Raw genomic sequence first — 17184 nt, forward strand, 5'->3', positions numbered from 1 at the left:
GTTGGAACAAATCATCTTAAGATTTGTGTGGAATCAGAAAAGACCTCGAATAGCCAGGGGAATAGTGAAAAAAGCAGAGCCGGGGGCATCACAATGCCAGATTTCAGGTTGTACTACAAAGCTGTGATCACCAAGACAGTGTGGTACTGGCACAAAAACAGACACATAGATCAACGGAACAAAATAAAGAACCCAGAAATGGGCTCTCAACTCTATGGTCAACTAATATTCGACAAAGCAGAAAAGACTATCCACTGGAAAAAGGACAGTCTCTTCAATAAATGGTGCTGGGAAAATTGGCTGCACTTCAGCCACGTGCAGAAGAATGAAACTAGATTATTCTCTTACACCAGACACAAAGACAAACTCAAAATGGATGAAAGATCTAAATGTGAGACAAGAATCCATCAAAATCCTAGAGGAGAACACAGGCAACACCCTTTTTGAACTTGGCCACACCAACTTCTTGCAAGATACATCTATGAAGGCAAGGGAAACAAAAACAAAAATGAGTTATTGGGACTTAATCAAGATAAAAAGCTTCTGCACAGCAAAGGATACAGTCAGCAAAACTAAAAGACAACCTACAGAATGGGAGAAGATATTTGCAAATGACATATCAGATAAAGGACTAGTATCCAAGATCTAGAAAGAACTTATTAAACTCAACAGCAAAGAAACAAACAATCCAATCATGAAATGGGCAAAAGACATGAACAGAAATTTTACAGAGGAAGACATAGACATGGCCAACAAACACATGAGAAAATGCTCTGCATCACTTGCTGTCAGGGAAACAAATCAAAACCACAATGAAATCCCACCTCACACCAGTGAGAATGGGGAAAATTAACAAGACAGGAAACAACACATGTTGGCAAGGATGTGGAGAAAGGGGAACCCTCTTGCACAGTTGGTGGGAATGTGAACTGGTGCAGCCACTCTGGAAAACTGTGTGGAGGTTCCTCAAAGAGGTAAAAATAGACCTGCCCTACGACCCAGCAATTGCACTGCTGGGGATTTACCCCAAAGATACAGATGCAATGAAATGCCAGGACCCCAATGTTTATAGCAGCAATGTCCACAATAGCCACACTGGAAGGAGCCTCGATGTCCATCAAAAGATGATGGATAAAGAAGCTGTGGTCTCTGTATACAATGGAATATTCCTCAGCCATTAGAAACAACAAATACCCACCATTTGTTTCGACGTGGAGGGACCTGGAGGGTATTATGCTGAGTGAAATAAGTCAATCGGAGAAGGACAAACATTATATGGTCTCATTCATTTGGGGAATATAAAAATTAGTGAAAGGGAATAAAGGGAAAGGAGAGAGGATGAGTGAAAATATCAGTGAAGGTGATAAAACATGAGAGACTCCTAACTCTGGGAACGAACAAGGGGTAGTGGAAGGGGAGGTGGGTGAGGGGTTGGGGTGACTGGGTGATGGGCACTGAGGGGGGCACTTGATGGGATGAGCACTGGTGTTATGCTAAATGTTGGCAAATTGAACTCCAAAAAAAAATTTAAAAAAATAAAATAGTAAGTGGGGGGGGGGGGGGGGGGAAAGAAGCTGTGTTCTATGTATACAATGGGATATTCCTCAGCCATTAGAAACAACAAATACCCACCATGTGCTTTGACGTGGATGGAGCTGGAGGATATTATGCTGAGTGAAGTAAGTCAATCAGAGAAGGGCAAACATTATAGGGTCTCATTCATTTGGGGAATATAAAAAATAGTGAAAGGGATTATAGGGGAAAGGAGAGAAAATGAGTGGGAAATATCAGTGAGGGAGACAGAACATGAGAGACTCCTAACTCTGGGAAACGAACAAGGGGTAGTGGAAGAGGAGGTGGCTGGATGTTGGGGTGACTGGGTGACGGGCACTGAGGGGGGCACTTGATGGGATGAGCACAGGGTGTTATGTTATATGTTGGCAAATTGAACTCCAATAAAAAAATAAACAAAAATAAAAAATGAAAAAAAAAAAAGAAACCCATGCCTTTGTGGGTCATTTGTTTTGTAAATTTACACAGCAAGATTATAATTATTGATTATAGCTCACACAGGAAATAGTCCAATATCTTCTATGGCATTCAACTAGAAATGGAAATCAAAATAGGGAATAGCTATATGTTAAGTGCACGAGCTCAGCTACACGCCATTTTAAATGGGAAAGTGCGAAATGTAGTGAAACCGTTACAGTTAATCTCTGAGCAGAAAGCATCATGGGATAGGCAGTGCAGCTGAGCTAGCATGTCTGCAGAGGTCTGCATTTCTCAATTTCTGGTCTGCTGTTGCTTGAAGTTTTTAAAACAATAGTAAGAGTAGATTTAGCTAACGCTTCACACACTAAATATATATGTATTGGCTGAAAGAAAAATAATTTTTCTCCTGAAAGCTGTGTCTAAAGTAAAAGTCCCTTTTCCTCTTAGTAAGCAGTTTGGCCAAGCCTGGTTTACTGGCAGTTGGCTTTCCCATCCGCCTTATGGCTTCGAGCCTGATCTTGACCTGGGCTCTGGGGCTGGGCTGGGACTGGACAGAAGCCTTTTTCATGGAGCACCTCCTACTGCTGGTGCCATGCTAGACCCTGGGCAACCACCATCCCTTCTAGTTCGCACGTACTTCCATCTTCTGAGAGCGGTACTCTCATCTTTTTAGAGTTGAGGAATCTGAGGCACAGAGAGGTTAGGTGACTGATTTATTTTCTAGAAGCTATTAAGAGGGGACACCAAGCTTCAAACCAAGGACTGACCCTACAGCCCATGCTCCTGTTACTCATAATTTGCCCCCATTAGTTAAAGATGGCTCCGCATCAAATCAAATGCCAGGCCAGGCTGAGTTGTAAAACTCGAATCATGCGTGTATGCGTACGTAGAACAGAAGTGAAGTTTAGGTACTTCCAAGCGATTGCTGGATGGACAAACAGAGCACAAAGGGCCCTCAGATCTGAACAGTTGAAGAAGGGCTGTGATTTGGTCAGATCATTTCTTACGTGGTTACTCAACAATCCTTGACACCGTGCAAAGAAATTCATAGGCTTTAATCTCTTAAGCCAGTGGTTCTCTTTTCACATACGAAATAAATGGCATATTTTGTTCTAGTGAACGATACGCTCCCCCGGGTGTACTCGGGGCTGTGATAAATTTGCTACATCTACATTACTTTCTCCTCCGCTTATGAAAACCTGTCAGAATGCAAGTGAAGTGAACACTGTGTGGCTATTAGAGCCATAACTTTGGATCCATGCTCATTTATATAAAATAGCACATCATTTGCAAACCTCAGCACTTTCATCATTTTTTTTTTTTTTTGGTAATAAACTACATTAAAGGTACCAAAGATCTGTTATTCAGATGTGCTTAAAATCTAAACAAAGCAGATATGGTGGGTGCCTATTTCAAAGCATCTCCAAAGGAAAAATTCTGCATGTTCCTCCCTTTTTTTATCTTTTCTTTTTTTTTCTGGGATGCTCTGTTCTGTGCTCTGTTTCCATCAGTAGAACTAACTTCCCTAGAGTTGTCCAGACTCAGGATCTCAGGGCCCTTTTAGTGCCAGCCTCACAATCCAATACTTCTCTCAGGCCTGGTCCCTCTTCTCCATCTTTTGTTCAGGTAATTACTTCTGGACTAGCCTCTGTCAACTTGATTCCTTGCCTCTTTTCTCTATAAAACTCTTTTCATTTAATTGCTGCCAGGTGAGTATCTCCAAAATACAGTTTAAATACTATCATTTTATTGTAACAGAACCTTAAAAAGTTACCAGATCCAGTGTGAATGCCTCGTTTGAGCCCCTGATAAACCTTACTGTTTGACCCCAGCAAGCTTTCTACTATCTGAACCCAGTGCCTTAGCTGATATATAACTGAAGCCTGTGTTTCTCTTTGATCATCTATTTTGTTTTTTATTAAAATGCTATCAAAAAAAAAAAAAAGCTATCTATCCTGGGACACCTGGGTGGCTCAGCAGTTGAGCATTTGTCTTTGGCTCAGGGCATGATCCCAGAATCCAGGGATCGAGTTCCACATTGGGCTTCCTGCATGGAGCCTGCATCTCCTTCTGCCTATGTCTCTGCCTCTCTCTCTCTCTCTCTCTCTCTCTCTCTCTCTGCATCTCTCATGAATAAATAAATAAAATCTTTAAAAAATATTTTTAAAAAATGCTACCAATCCTTCAAAATCCTTTTCAACCTTCTCCAAAAACTTCTCTACTGAATCTCTCAATCAAATGGAATTTTTCTTCCTTTGAATCTTCTGTCATAAAATGAGCAGAAATTGCTGTATCTCACTAATTTCTCTTATTATCTCCAGTTCTCTGGTCTTTTGCCCCTGTCCTCCCCCACCTCCCACCTCCCAGTAAATTATCATTTCCTTGGCAGTTGAGACTTTGTATCCCCTATAGTTCTGGTATGGTCTTTCCCACCCAGTGGTAATTGCAATCATAATGTTGGTGTTGCTAATGAAGGAGGAGGAGGGAGAGGAAAAGATGGTTAGAGAGCTCTTTTGTTTCTTTAGTCATCATGGTTGGACAGCTCTAATTGTTGAAAAGTTTTTCCCCATATTCTTCTGAAATCTGTCCCATTGAAATTTGCTTCCATAAATATTTATTGAGTGACTACTGTGGAAAAATTGCACCATGTTAGGCACAAATCTCACTCACTGATTCCAGTATAGCCTGTAGGCTCACCTTCCCATGACCCATCATCAGGGACCTTCTTCTCATACATGGAGAAGGAAAAATGTTGTTCCTGATTCCACACGTTTAGTAGCTTCTCCAAGCTTCTCTCACCTCACCCTGTTCTCCAAGTCAGTTTCTTGAAAATATCTTTCTACACTCATCTGAGCTATAACATTGTATAAGGGTGCTTATCATCTTGCTGATTTACTGGATTTATTATCGCAATATATAGCAAATCCCTTGGGGTCAGAGGCAGAAAGATTTGTCCTTCCATTTATGAAAAAAAATGCATCTCATCCTCATGGTTGAGTCTTAAAATATTTGAAGATCACTACCCTATTTCCCATAAATTTTTGGAAAGATTTATTTACTTTGGAAACAAGGAGCAGAGGGATAGGTAAAGGTTCATAGTTAAAATAACTCCTCATAGTTAAAATGAGGAGTCATTTATGTAGGGCTGAGTAGATAAATGACAGTGCATAATTACCAAGATGGGGATAGTTTTGTGAGTGTCTGATTAAATTAGACTTTGGAGGTATTCTTGCATAGCTGGTAGAGAAATAACTTTGGTCTTAAAGGTTAATTGCATGACTCAGACTTTGCAGTAGGTAGCTGCTATGCAATGCACTCTCTGATTTGACACTGGGAGCAGCCAAATCCACTGATGTCCATCTTTCCAATACCACTGCCTTTACTCTCATTGTCTCTCTCCCAGAACATGCAGTAGCCCCCCAACCAAGATCTTTTTTTTTTTCCAACCAAGATCTTTATCTCTGATTGCTCCTTCCACCAAACCATACCACCTGATTGGCCAGTGAGGCCAATCTTGCTAAAATGTAGCTGTAATCATGTTCCTGGCTCAGAAGCCCAGTTTCTTAAATCTTAAATCTTAAACTCAATGCCCCTTCCTCCCTTGTCCATGGAGCTGTTCTTAAGCTCCATAAAGAGTTTACTATTTCTACGTTTTTCCTATTATTTCTAATGTGGATTCTAGTCATAGTACTGTAACACTATTTCTTTACATCTCTCTCTTACTTCCAAGACTGTAATTTCACATTTGTATCTCCCGTGCATACCGTAGTGTCTCACATCCAATGAATGTCTAATATCTTGTCTTAGGAATGAATGTAGGAGAAAACCTAGCTCCCTGGTGGAGCACCGTAGGCATTCCATAATCTTGGCTCACCCTATCTGTCCCATATGCCTACTCATGGCTGCTGTTTCTTTGCAAAACACAAGGCAAAATTTTCCCTTAACAAGGCTTGAATCTTCCCACTTCGATGGGGAAATTCTCTGTCCAGTCTGTTGCTTTCACTTTGATGGCCATTTTTTCCCCTCTGCTTATTGAAACCCTACTCATTTCCTAAGATGGTCCAGATGTCCCTTCTTTATGAGGCCTCTCTGTGCTCTGATCACAACTGGTTGATCTTTGACAGCATTGATCAGACACTTATTTAATGACCTCATTCACTTTCATGTTCACCACAGCCTTTAGAATTGGCAGTTGTCCAAATAGGTGCTAAGAAAATTGTGTGGAGTGGAAATAATATGGCTCTGTGCCTTACTAGAATAAGGCTCTGCTGACTTTGCTGATTAGGCAGCCCTGTCCCACATGCCTAGATCTTGTTACTGAAAAAATGTTAGAAAATGGCACTGAAGGCATAATTAGAACATGATCAGGTCAAAGTCTTTTTTTCTTTATTAATTTTCTCCAGAAGAGTAGCCAGCTGGGCTGTAGAGCCTAGAGCTTCCCAGCCTGTGAACCCACAGTGATGGGTTACATACAGGTGTATGGAGAGAGGGATTCTTCTCACCCCTTAGGGTATCTGGACCAGGTTCCAAACACCCAAGCCCCTGAGTGTTAATCCAGTGTGCTCACAGACACTGTATGTGTGTCCTGTTTAAAAAAAAAAAAGTTTGGGGAGCACTGAACTTAGTCAAGTAGGGCAAAACCCCCAACAGGTGGGCATTCACACACTGCAATGGCCGATGCCTCTGTTTGGGTTTGGTGTCCCCTGTGCGGGCACAACAGGAAAAGTCAGGAACCCGGAGTCAGGAGCTGTATTCTAAACCCATCCCTTGGGTATGTGTGACTCCGAGCAAATCATGCACACTTTCTACACTTCTATTTCCTGGAAAACGTTTTGTTCTTCACGGATCTTTTTCTTCTTAAGCTGGCTTCCTTTGAGGTTAGGGGAAAGCCATGGACTAAGTGATGGCCACACTCTCTTTCAATGCTCATGTCCTTGGAGTCTGTGAAAACCTATTTCCTGGGATCCCTGGGTGGCGCAGCGGTTTAGCGCCTGCCTTTGGCCCAGGGCGCGATCCTGGAGACCCGGGATCGAATCCCACATCAGGCTCCCGGTGCATGGAGCCTGCTTCTCCCTCTGCCTGTGTCTCTGCCTCTCTCTCTCTCTCTCTCTCTGTGTGACTATCATAAATAAATAAAAAATATGTTTAAAAAAAAAAAACCTATTTCCTGTCACTATTGAATGTAATTAAATTAATACCCATTAGGCCACAACTATTTCATTCTTAAATAAGGTAGACTGTTTTAGTGGTCTGGTCACTGGATCATGTGATTTTCTGAGAAAGTAGAGTCTTTTGTGATATGGGTGTTAAATCTATACAGTTAAAAGCAAAAAGTATGACTCCTCTTGGCAAAGAAATATGAATGTCCTTTGGGGCATCAAATGACATAGATATCATTTTCAGGTGGCTTAATTCTCCACAACCCCCCCCAATTAAATATAACACAACCGTGAACTAACTTTAGAAAAATACAACCTGTAGGTTTTGTGTTCTTCATTTATTACTTCAACAGATAATTGCTTGCAGTAACCATACCACTGTTTACCTCAAAACAGTTCAGGTTGGATTTTTTGTGCATTAGGTGATCTCTGCTAGTTATCTTTAACACTTCCTTTCACTTCACATACTGAGCACCTTCTCTATGCCAACAATCTGCCCCTCAAGGCTGGGTCGGTATAAATTCACACATGACTCAGCTCATTCAAAACAGAAAACTGGGCCAAAATAACCTCTTGAAATCTCTGCTTCTGAACTTGATCACTTGAAGGTGATTAGTAGTAAATCAAGGATGGTGGACTCTGAATGCATTACAGAATTTGGAATCAAACCCTCTAATCAAGCCCTGATTCCATCTTGGATATGAATTTTTAGAATATTCTGAATTCACGCTTTCTCCCCCTGTGTTTGCATAATTATGGTTTATAAAAGTTTGGTTTTCCACATAAGGAATTTTGTCCTTGGTGTGGACACTCATCAGAGCTTGACAACAGAAGCCTCCTGGTGCATCAGAAGCCAGTCCTTGAGGCAAGAATCACTTGGTGAATGAATACACCTTATAGGTGCAAGGTGTCTTCTTCACCATTCCCAAGCATGATTTATTCACTCTTTTCCACACATTGGCTTCTGTCTTCACCCACAGAGCTAAAAAAAAGGGTCTTGTTTATATAAAGGTGTTGTACAATGAATCCATCCCCCCAAGGCCTCCTCCTTTGCCACAGGAAGGACTCTCCTTATGCCCTGCACTGTATAAACACACACTTTCATCAACATGTGGCGTGCTTTATCCACTTAGAGCCTGTGGATTCCCTTCCTTTATTCTGATCTAGTAATGCTTCTTTCTTTACCTAGAAGTGTGATTGGGCTTCTGGGATCTTCTCTTTACTAATGTTCTATGATGCCAGAGTGTGGTAGGTCCTGTTTAAGTACAACCTTGTCTAAAGCCTTCACTGACCCCCACACCCTCTACCGTGGAAATAAGCTCTTCTTCCTCTCATTTCCTATAACATTTCTCCATAATCTTTCTTCTTGCATTTATCACTGCTTAAAATGATCAAAGATCTTCATCTTCCCATCAGGGCTGGGACTGTGTAAGATAAGGGACTTGTGTCTGATGCAAAATTAAGGGGAGGGGCTAAAAACCCAGTCAAAATAAATAACAATGTAATGTAACATTTAAAAAAATAAGTATTGGTGAAAAAAATCCATGATTTTGCCATGAACAAAACATCAAAACTTCCCATAAAGGTGGGATCAGTATTTTCCTTATTTTCCCTCTTCCTTTGAGTATTTTTCTTTTGACTCAGGCTCTGATATGGCCCAGCACTGTTACTGATTCTGCTTTTATTGGAAATTTTGGTATTTTTGTCATCAGAGATTTTTGCATTCATTTTGAGTTTTTAAAATGTATTGCATTAAAGTGTTACTTATCTTGATTCCAAAGTTTTTGGCATCCCCTTAAATGTTGCGCTTTGGGCCAGTGCCTCAGTTGCCTTACCATGACCCTAGCTCTGATTACCATAACAACTGGCATAGGCCTTTGCCCCTTCTTATGAACTCAATATTTCATGAATGAATGAATGAATGAATGAATACTAGAGGAGATACCTTAGGTGATTTTTTCTAAAGGCAAAATGACACCTACACACAATTTATCATCTACCATGACATCTAGATGGGCAATGATACAGGGAAGTAGCAGTGGTCTCAAGTAGTTGCCTGTAGTAGCTGTCAGTGTTGCTCCTGCCGAACAAAATAATTGATCCTAGACCTCTTTCACTGTCACAAGCAAACTCCCCTCCTGTCTTGTTTTATTTCATAAACAAATAATTCTCAAGAAGCAAAATAGTTGCAGAGATACAGAATTATCTTTCACCTTCTTCTAGTGAACTCTGAGCCACTGAAAATAAAAGTAACTTCTCTGGAAATCCAGAATATTGGGAGCAGGGGTTCTGTGGATGGGTTTCTGTCAGGAGCCTCAGCACCTCTAGGGAGAGGAAGGCAGAGGGTTAGAAGACCAGACATGGTGGAGTCTGCCCCTCCAACTCTACTACCCAGCATGGCAGAAAGTAGAATTTTGTTTCATTACAATAGCACAGATACATAGAAGAGGTTCTCATTTCTTGGGGGAGAAAGGCACAGATCACAGGGGTGTCAAGTCTGAGTCTCACACAGGTCCCAAAGAGTATAATTGACTCCTCAGTGTATTCATCAACATTTATCTTTAAAAGACAAAAATGATCATTTGCAAATCCTCTCACAAAATCATCTCTAGAAAGTTGAGCCTGTAATAACAAAATTATTTCTATGCCCTGGTAGATCGCCCATGAAAATATGTTTTTGATTTAGTTACAGGAATTCTATTCAGCAAACAATGCTGTTAAAGTGTTTTCTCTGGGTTCTGTCCATGTAATAGTCACTGTCCCTGGGAGAGTGGATTTTATTCTGTAATAGTTACAATGATTTACACTTTGGCCTAGTTATCAAATGATCGTTAGTCTCTATTATCCCCACTGCTCTAACCTTAAGTGGTCCAACAGTAAAAACATTAACTAAATTAACTTTGAGAAAACAAGAATAGCCTACCTTCCCCCCAATCCAGGAAGGAAAGAAAGAAATCTAGGAGAAAGAAAATGGTTCTTAGAGACAGCTTTTTTGTTTCTCGGACCGTCTTCAAATTATTTTTTCCATATCATATTTTGGCTGTTCTATGCAGTGACTGAAACTTCACTTCTGCTCTACCTCCGGAAATTTGGGGATCTGAGACCCAGCGATGCAATCATTTTAACAAAGCATCTTACTGGAAGAATGTTTAGATACTTCCTGGAGTCTCAAGAGAGCCTCACTAACACGTTGGGTTTCTATTTCACATTTCCTGAGGGCCTAGTGTGTGGTAGCCACCGTGCTCGGCAGCTTTCCCCTGTTAATTTATTTGACACTTTGAAGAGTCTAGAGGGAGAACAGGTATGGTCAAGCTCATGCTAAAGAAAAAAAAACAAGGCTGTAAGAGGTTGTAATGTGCCCAGGGCTGCAAGACTAGTAAGGGGCGAGGCTGAAGCTTGGCGCAGGCTCCCTGCTTGTCATAGTACATACAACTGCCTGGTTATTGTCACAGAAGGGAAATATCATGCTGCTTCTTCTCCGAGAGATGTGGAGAATATGTTTATCCAACCCAATTTGTCATGTGGTTAGTTTCCATGGTGAAATGAAATAATCCTAAGAGGCGTCAGACATTATTTTAACCTATTTGAAGAGACAAGCACCATCTGTCCAGCCCTCTAGACCTTGTATATACCTTCCCTGGAATTCTAGGTTTATCAGAGAAACTTCTCCCTTTTCAAAAAAGTCACTGTAACTTCCAAAGAGGCTTACAAATAATAGTTTCTAGATAACCCTGGAAGAATTGGTAAGGTGATTGTGCATGAGAAAGAACAATTTGATCCTATGGAAAGGAAAATGCACCAAAGTTTATATACACCTGAATTTTGGGAATGTATGTGGGCATAGTTGATGTAAGCTAAGGGTTGGGGGAGAACATATACAACAGAAATTGAATGATGCTGAAAAATAACCTCCTAATCACTTGGGACCATATTTTTGATAAACAAGTAGTCAAGTATTCATGGCTACAACAATAATGGATAAAATGACTCAAGTTAAAAACAGTACAGGAGAAGTAAGAATAGCATGGCACGGTGGTTAAACATGTGGGCTCTTAAAGTCGCATGAGTTTGTATGCCAGTTCTGCTGCTTACTGGTTGTGTGACATTGAAACATCACATAGGGGCACCTGGGTGGCTCAGTCAGTAGGTGTCCGCCTTCAGCTCAGGCCATGATCCTGGGGTCCTGGGCATGGAGCCCTGCGTTGGGGGGGTCCCTGCTCAGCGGGGAGTCTGCTTCTCCCTCTGCTCCTCTCCACTGCTTGTGCTCTCTCTCTCTCTCAAATAAGTTAAAAATCTTAAAAAAAAAAGAATAGTGAATATGAATCTAAGTTAAAAAACAAAACAAAACAAAAGCCACATAAAAACAAACAAACAAACCCTGTGTGTTCCGTATTCCTACCTATACAATGTACACAATAACAGTAAATATGCATAAGGATGTTGTGGAGGTTAAATGAGTGTATATAATATGTCTAACACGCCACAAAAGTGTGGTATTGTCAAAAGGAGGATATATATATATATATATATATATATATATATATATATATATAATTTTTGAGCTCCTTGTGGAAGAATAATGTATTTCTCAGGTTCAAGACATTGGGAAAGTTTTAATTACAACAGGAATTGTCATCAGACTTAGAGATAGAGGATATGATTTTATTAGTGGAAGTCAATATGACCCCAGTAAATTGGGAGCACAAGACCTACAAAGCAAGGGGAAGAGGACATCCAACTAATAAATAGTAATAATTGCAGTATTATTGGCAGCTGAACCCTTGGAGCATCTACATGCCTTTAACAATTAATAGGCAAATAACAATTCAGTGGCAGTGGATCTGCACTGACCATACAAGAGGCGCCAGCAAAACTAGAAAAAAATCCAGCAGATGCCCCTTGTAGGAAATTTAATTAGAGTGGAAAGGACTATAATAACATTCCCATTGTGCTCTTGACTCAAATTGGAGAGGCAGAGCATTGTGTGAATTCTCCAGACCAGGAGGCTGGCATGGAAACAGCTAAATACTGCAGGGCCTCCTCAGATCCTGCCAAGGGGACCCTGTGGCTGTGTCAATTGATCATCATCTCCCCAAAGTCACAGGGCACTTGCAGATCAACAACAATTCTAGGTCTCGAAACGGGTGGGAAGCCACAGAGCTCTGAGCCCTATAAATGAAGTTAAAGATGATATCATCTGTAATGAAACACCTTCATATCTCCTCATGGCCACTATTACTTAGTCACTGATAATACAGTAAACTCTTCAGAAATATTTCAAGGAGCTAAGAAATCAAGCCCCTCCCTTTTATGTTCTAGGGCATGAGCAATGGCTCCAATTCTTGAAAGAGGATGTAAAATCTATTACACACCCTCAGCCCATGATATTTTCCTGCAAATGGGTGAGACCTAAAATCTGGGAAGGTGGTAGGTAGTTCCAAGGGAGACGGTGCAATAGGTGCTTGCCCTTGAATGGAAGAACCTGGTTTCAAATGTGGTCTTCACAGCACTGGGCAAATTATTTCATTCTTGGTTTGCTTATCCTCAAGATTGAGTAATAATTGCGTCTACCACATACGGCTCCTGTGCCTTGTCAGCTATGATGCCCATTCTTGCAAGCAGTTAACAGTGGCCTCACTTATTGACAATCTAGCAAATAATTTTTTGAAAAAAGATACATACCTATAAAATGTGTATTTCTTATAAGTAAAATATCTAATAGGATATATCCTTAGAAGTGTGATTGCTGGGATCATAGGGTAGTTCTGTTTTTAATATTTTGAGTAACGTCCATATTGTTTTCCATAGTGGCTGCACCATTTTACATTCCCACCAACAGTGCAAGGGTTCCTTTTTCTCCACATTCTTGCCAGCACTTGTTGTCTTTTGTTTTTTGTTTCTCAATAATAGCTATTCAAACTGGTATGAAGTGATAAATATCATTGTGGTTTGGTTTCACTTTTTGTATATTAATTATATCTTAATAAAGTTGTTAAAAATATCTTATATTGTTTCTTACACATTATAGGTAGCTTTTGACATTTTGATCGCTGTGCAAAAAGATAACATGTCTTGCTTATTCTCTGGATGATACCCTCCTCCTTTGGTAACTCTACTGCTTTGACCTTTCCCAGTAGACCTTTTGAAAGGATGACAAATATCTGCCTTTGGCAAGTACTTACAGGGTTCATTCTAAATGACATACACCCAGTAGGTGCTAAGAATAGAGTTGGGGGGGCACAGGGAGGGTATGGATGAGGTCCCTCCTTTGTGGAACTTTAACTCTGGTTAGACAAATGGTAACAGCAAAGCCTGAGAAGCGTTAGCATTGGAAACTCTGAGCGTGAGGGAGTCATGTGGCAGGGACTCCTAGAAGGAGGAAGAAAAGGTTTCCCTCATGAAGTACAATTAAAGCTGAAAAATGAAGGCTTCTAGGGTTAGTTACACTTGAGAAAGTGCTCCAGGCAGGTTGAAGAATAAGGCTCCACGACCCTGGAAGGAAAAGAAGTCTGGAGCTGAGAGGAGCCATATCCCCCTACCTGTAGCTACAGGAGATGGCAAGGTAGATAGATGGTGGCTAGACTCCGGTGACCTTGTCAAAGGGTGAGACTTAATAGTTCTCAAGTAGGGGAGTGAAATGATCTGATCTGAGATTAGGAAGCATCATTCTGGCTGCTCCATGAGGCAAGAGGGAATGTGGGAATCCTGGCAGGAGGCATAGATACCTCATGTCTGGATGATTCTGGCCCAGACTTGAGTGGTTTAGAAACAAAGTAATGAATAGATTTGAGGGAAATTTAAATATTTGGCTTCAAACCAAAGCTACCACCTCCCACCACCACCCAGATAGGGATGAGGTATGTAGAAACCTTAATCTTTAGCCTGCCCCTCTGCAAACAACACCCAGAACATATTTAGTTTGGAAAAAAGAAGGGAACCGATATCCAAAGTGGAACTAGAGGGTTGTCCGTGTCAATTATCTGAGCTAATCTGCTTGACCCACTGCTTCAGCTAATGAAGGGCTGCTTGCCCTCCTTCTATCCCAATTACGCTTATCATCATGCTTATCATTGCAGGGCCCCAAAGAAGCCAGGAATAACTCAACACCAGTCCCTCTAGCCAAACAATCAGAAAACAAAGATAACTTTAAAGAGTGTCAAGCCCAACTTTATGACTCCCTCATAGGCACCAAGGGCATTGTCTCAACAGCCTAAGCCACCAGACAAGATAGCCCAGGACTATTTGTGAGTTGACTTGCTAGGACCAATCATGACTCAACTGTTTACAGCAGAGCAAAGGTAACTCGGGATGCGAAAATTGACAGCTGCCTCCCGGGAGACCATTGCACCTGGAAACAAGGCACTTGGTTTCAAAGGGAAATGTTTGTATTGGCACAGACCCAGGCTGGATAAAGTGTGCCCGATGAGAGGTCACGCCATGGGGAGGTGAGTGAGCACATGCACATATTTTAAAGAACTGGAGTCTTCACAGCAGACTGTTTCAAGGCACTCTCATGGTTACCCTGAGCAGCTCAGAGGCCAGCAATCATCACTCATATGTGCTCTGCTGTTTACATTTGGATATAAGCAGATCTTCTCAGAATCAGATTTCATTTCTTGGCAGAAGTAAGATTCAGGGCAGCAATAATAAGAGTAATAATAGCAATGCTAGTATCATTTATTAATGGCATATTACATTCTGGAGGCATTATGTCATTCGGGTCATATACATTACCTCTACTGTCATCACAGCCTGGTGCACATACGAATCACTTGAGGAACTTTAAAATACTGATGCCTGGGCCCATCCCGCAAAGGCTGTGATTTCATTAATCTGGATGGAGCCCAGGCATTGGCATTTTAGGGCTCCCCAGGGAATTCTGATGTACAGCCAGGGTTGAGAACCACAGCTTAATCATCACGACAACCTGCAATGTAGGGCTCTTTTGCTTTATTTTACAGATGAGAAGAAAAAAAAAAAAAAGAGCCCAGAGAGCCCAAGTAATTTGCCTAAGTGCAACCTGGAGTCTGTCTGGCTACCAACCCTCCCTCTGAAGTATTGCTCCACACACTGTGTAGGGAATCCTTGGATGAAGAGTAGCAGAGAGAGCACACGGAGGAGAAAGGGCAGCCGAGGGCAGCACCCCACGGGTACCTGGGAACTCTGAGCAGGAGGCTCCACCCCCCCCCCCACTCTGAGCCAGCTGTGCACCCCGCAGGGGGAGGATCTGTGAAGGAGAGGAGCTGAGTGGGCAAATAACCCACCTTCGTGGTTGCAGCAGCCCTTGGCCGCCCTCCAAGCCCCAGGGGATGGCACAGAGGAGAAAGCTGAGCAGGGCATGGCCGGGCTGGGCAAGCAACCCCATGCGCACTCATTCACCCCTTGCTTTGTCATACTGCTTCAGGGACATGAACTTCCTTCCCCAGCTTCTGCCTTCCCACCCTGGGCCATGCCAGGGTGTCTGCTCAGGGCTGTGCCAGGTTCCCCAGCTGCCTCTTACCTGTACTTTTGAAACCTGTTATCAACCAAAGGAGGTCGCTCTGACGGATACATTATTGAATGGAAAGGAAGCATCCTCTGATTCTTGTTTCTCAATCATGAGCACCCTTAGCCATACATAACTGCCTGAAACAAATATAATCAAACAGGAACGTGAAGCTTCCTTTTTCTTCTTCCCCTGCAGGGAAGAGCAGGCCTGGCCCTTCTGCTCTCCCCCTTCTAGAGTGAAGCATGGATACAAAGCAAGGAGCTGGGCTCCTCTGTACTGTCCCACTCCCTAGATGAAGGCAGATCTTCCAAAATATTTCTGATACTGCAGGGAGTGGCTGAGAAAGGATCACACCCCGGTGGGAAGAAGTTTCTGGAACCTGTGGTGGGCAGTGTCTGACCCTCTCTGTACTTCAGGTCTGAACTCTGCTCTTATATTCCCCATAAAGGCTTGGACTAGCCAGCTTCATTTGTTTATTTACTAATAGTTATTAAGGGTTTGTAGCACTGGGGTTTCTTAGAGGAGGAAGACCCGTCTCTGGCCTTAAGCAACTCACGGTTTTAGCAGAGGAGTCATACAAACAGCAATATCACAGTGGGGGAAGCAGTAATGTGGTGGGGGACACCAAGAGAGGCCCTAGGCCCAGTCAGAAGAGGGCATCAGTGTTCTAGAGGGGTGACCCTTTTCTGGAGACTTCCTGCAAGCCTTGTTGGAGTTAGCTAGGAAGGGGGGAATTGTTTTTCTAAGTGAAGCTGGCAGCTTCAGCAGGGGAGCTGAAGAGTCTGTCCCTGGCTTCACTAAGGGACATTCCTTGCTGGAAAGTCACTTAGCTGCTGGAATGCTTCCCTCTCTAGGTTGCAGAGATTTGGAGTTCCTGCTCTAGATTCAGGTCAAAGGGCCGAGTCCAAAGTGCAGCTGAATTCCTCACTCAGGTTTTTTTTTTTTTTTTTTTTTTTTTCTCAACAGAAGCAGATAGTGCTGAAGGCCTGCCAGCCACACCAAAGAGCTTCTCACAAGAAGGCACGAGCCAGGTTGAGGCAGCTTCACAAGGGGAGGAATGACCTGTTTTGGACCAGAAGCCATGACTCGAATGAGGCTAACAATACACAAAGCACAGGCACCGTATAGAAGAGTCATTTTCCTCCTCTCAGGTTTCATCATAGTAACTGTCATTACAAGGCAGACAGAGATCCATGGATGGAGGTGTACCTGCGTTTCCAGTCCTGGCTCTGCTATGTAGGGTCTTGGATGACCTATGACAGGTCGGATTTGGTCACAAATCCAGAAACGACTTCATGTCACTGAGGTATTACTCTGCTGCTCTCTATGTCCAAGCCCATTTTTATATAGTTTTATAGTCTTGTCTCTCATACTACGCACCTACCAGCCAGACACACCTGGGCAGGCAAGGAGAGCGGGAGTACTGGTGTTTGCTGCATATCTACTGTGTGGTGAGCATGGACACTTTAAGGTACGTTTAAATTTACCTACAAATTTGTCTGGAAGTGTTTTGATCCACACTTTCAAATGAGGGAACTGAAGCTC

At 42.2% G+C, this 17184-nt stretch overlaps 1 long non-coding RNA gene across 1 annotated transcript in view; it reads left to right on the forward strand.

Moving 5' to 3' along the window:
* The first annotated feature begins 16612 nt into the window (after positions 1 to 16612).
* The window catches only part of LOC119877403, a 48971-nt gene continuing 48399 nt past the window's right edge, over positions 16613 to 17184 (forward strand). Inside the window, exon 1 of the long non-coding RNA XR_005376276.1 lies at positions 16613 to 17110. This is a non-coding gene — a long non-coding RNA (uncharacterized LOC119877403). The remainder of the gene's footprint in view (positions 17111 to 17184) is intronic.

The sequence above is a fragment of the Canis lupus genome, chromosome 22, assembly GCF_011100685.1.
Source record: "Canis lupus familiaris isolate Mischka breed German Shepherd chromosome 22, alternate assembly UU_Cfam_GSD_1.0, whole genome shotgun sequence".
NCBI classification, from domain to species: domain Eukaryota; kingdom Metazoa; phylum Chordata; class Mammalia; order Carnivora; family Canidae; genus Canis; species Canis lupus.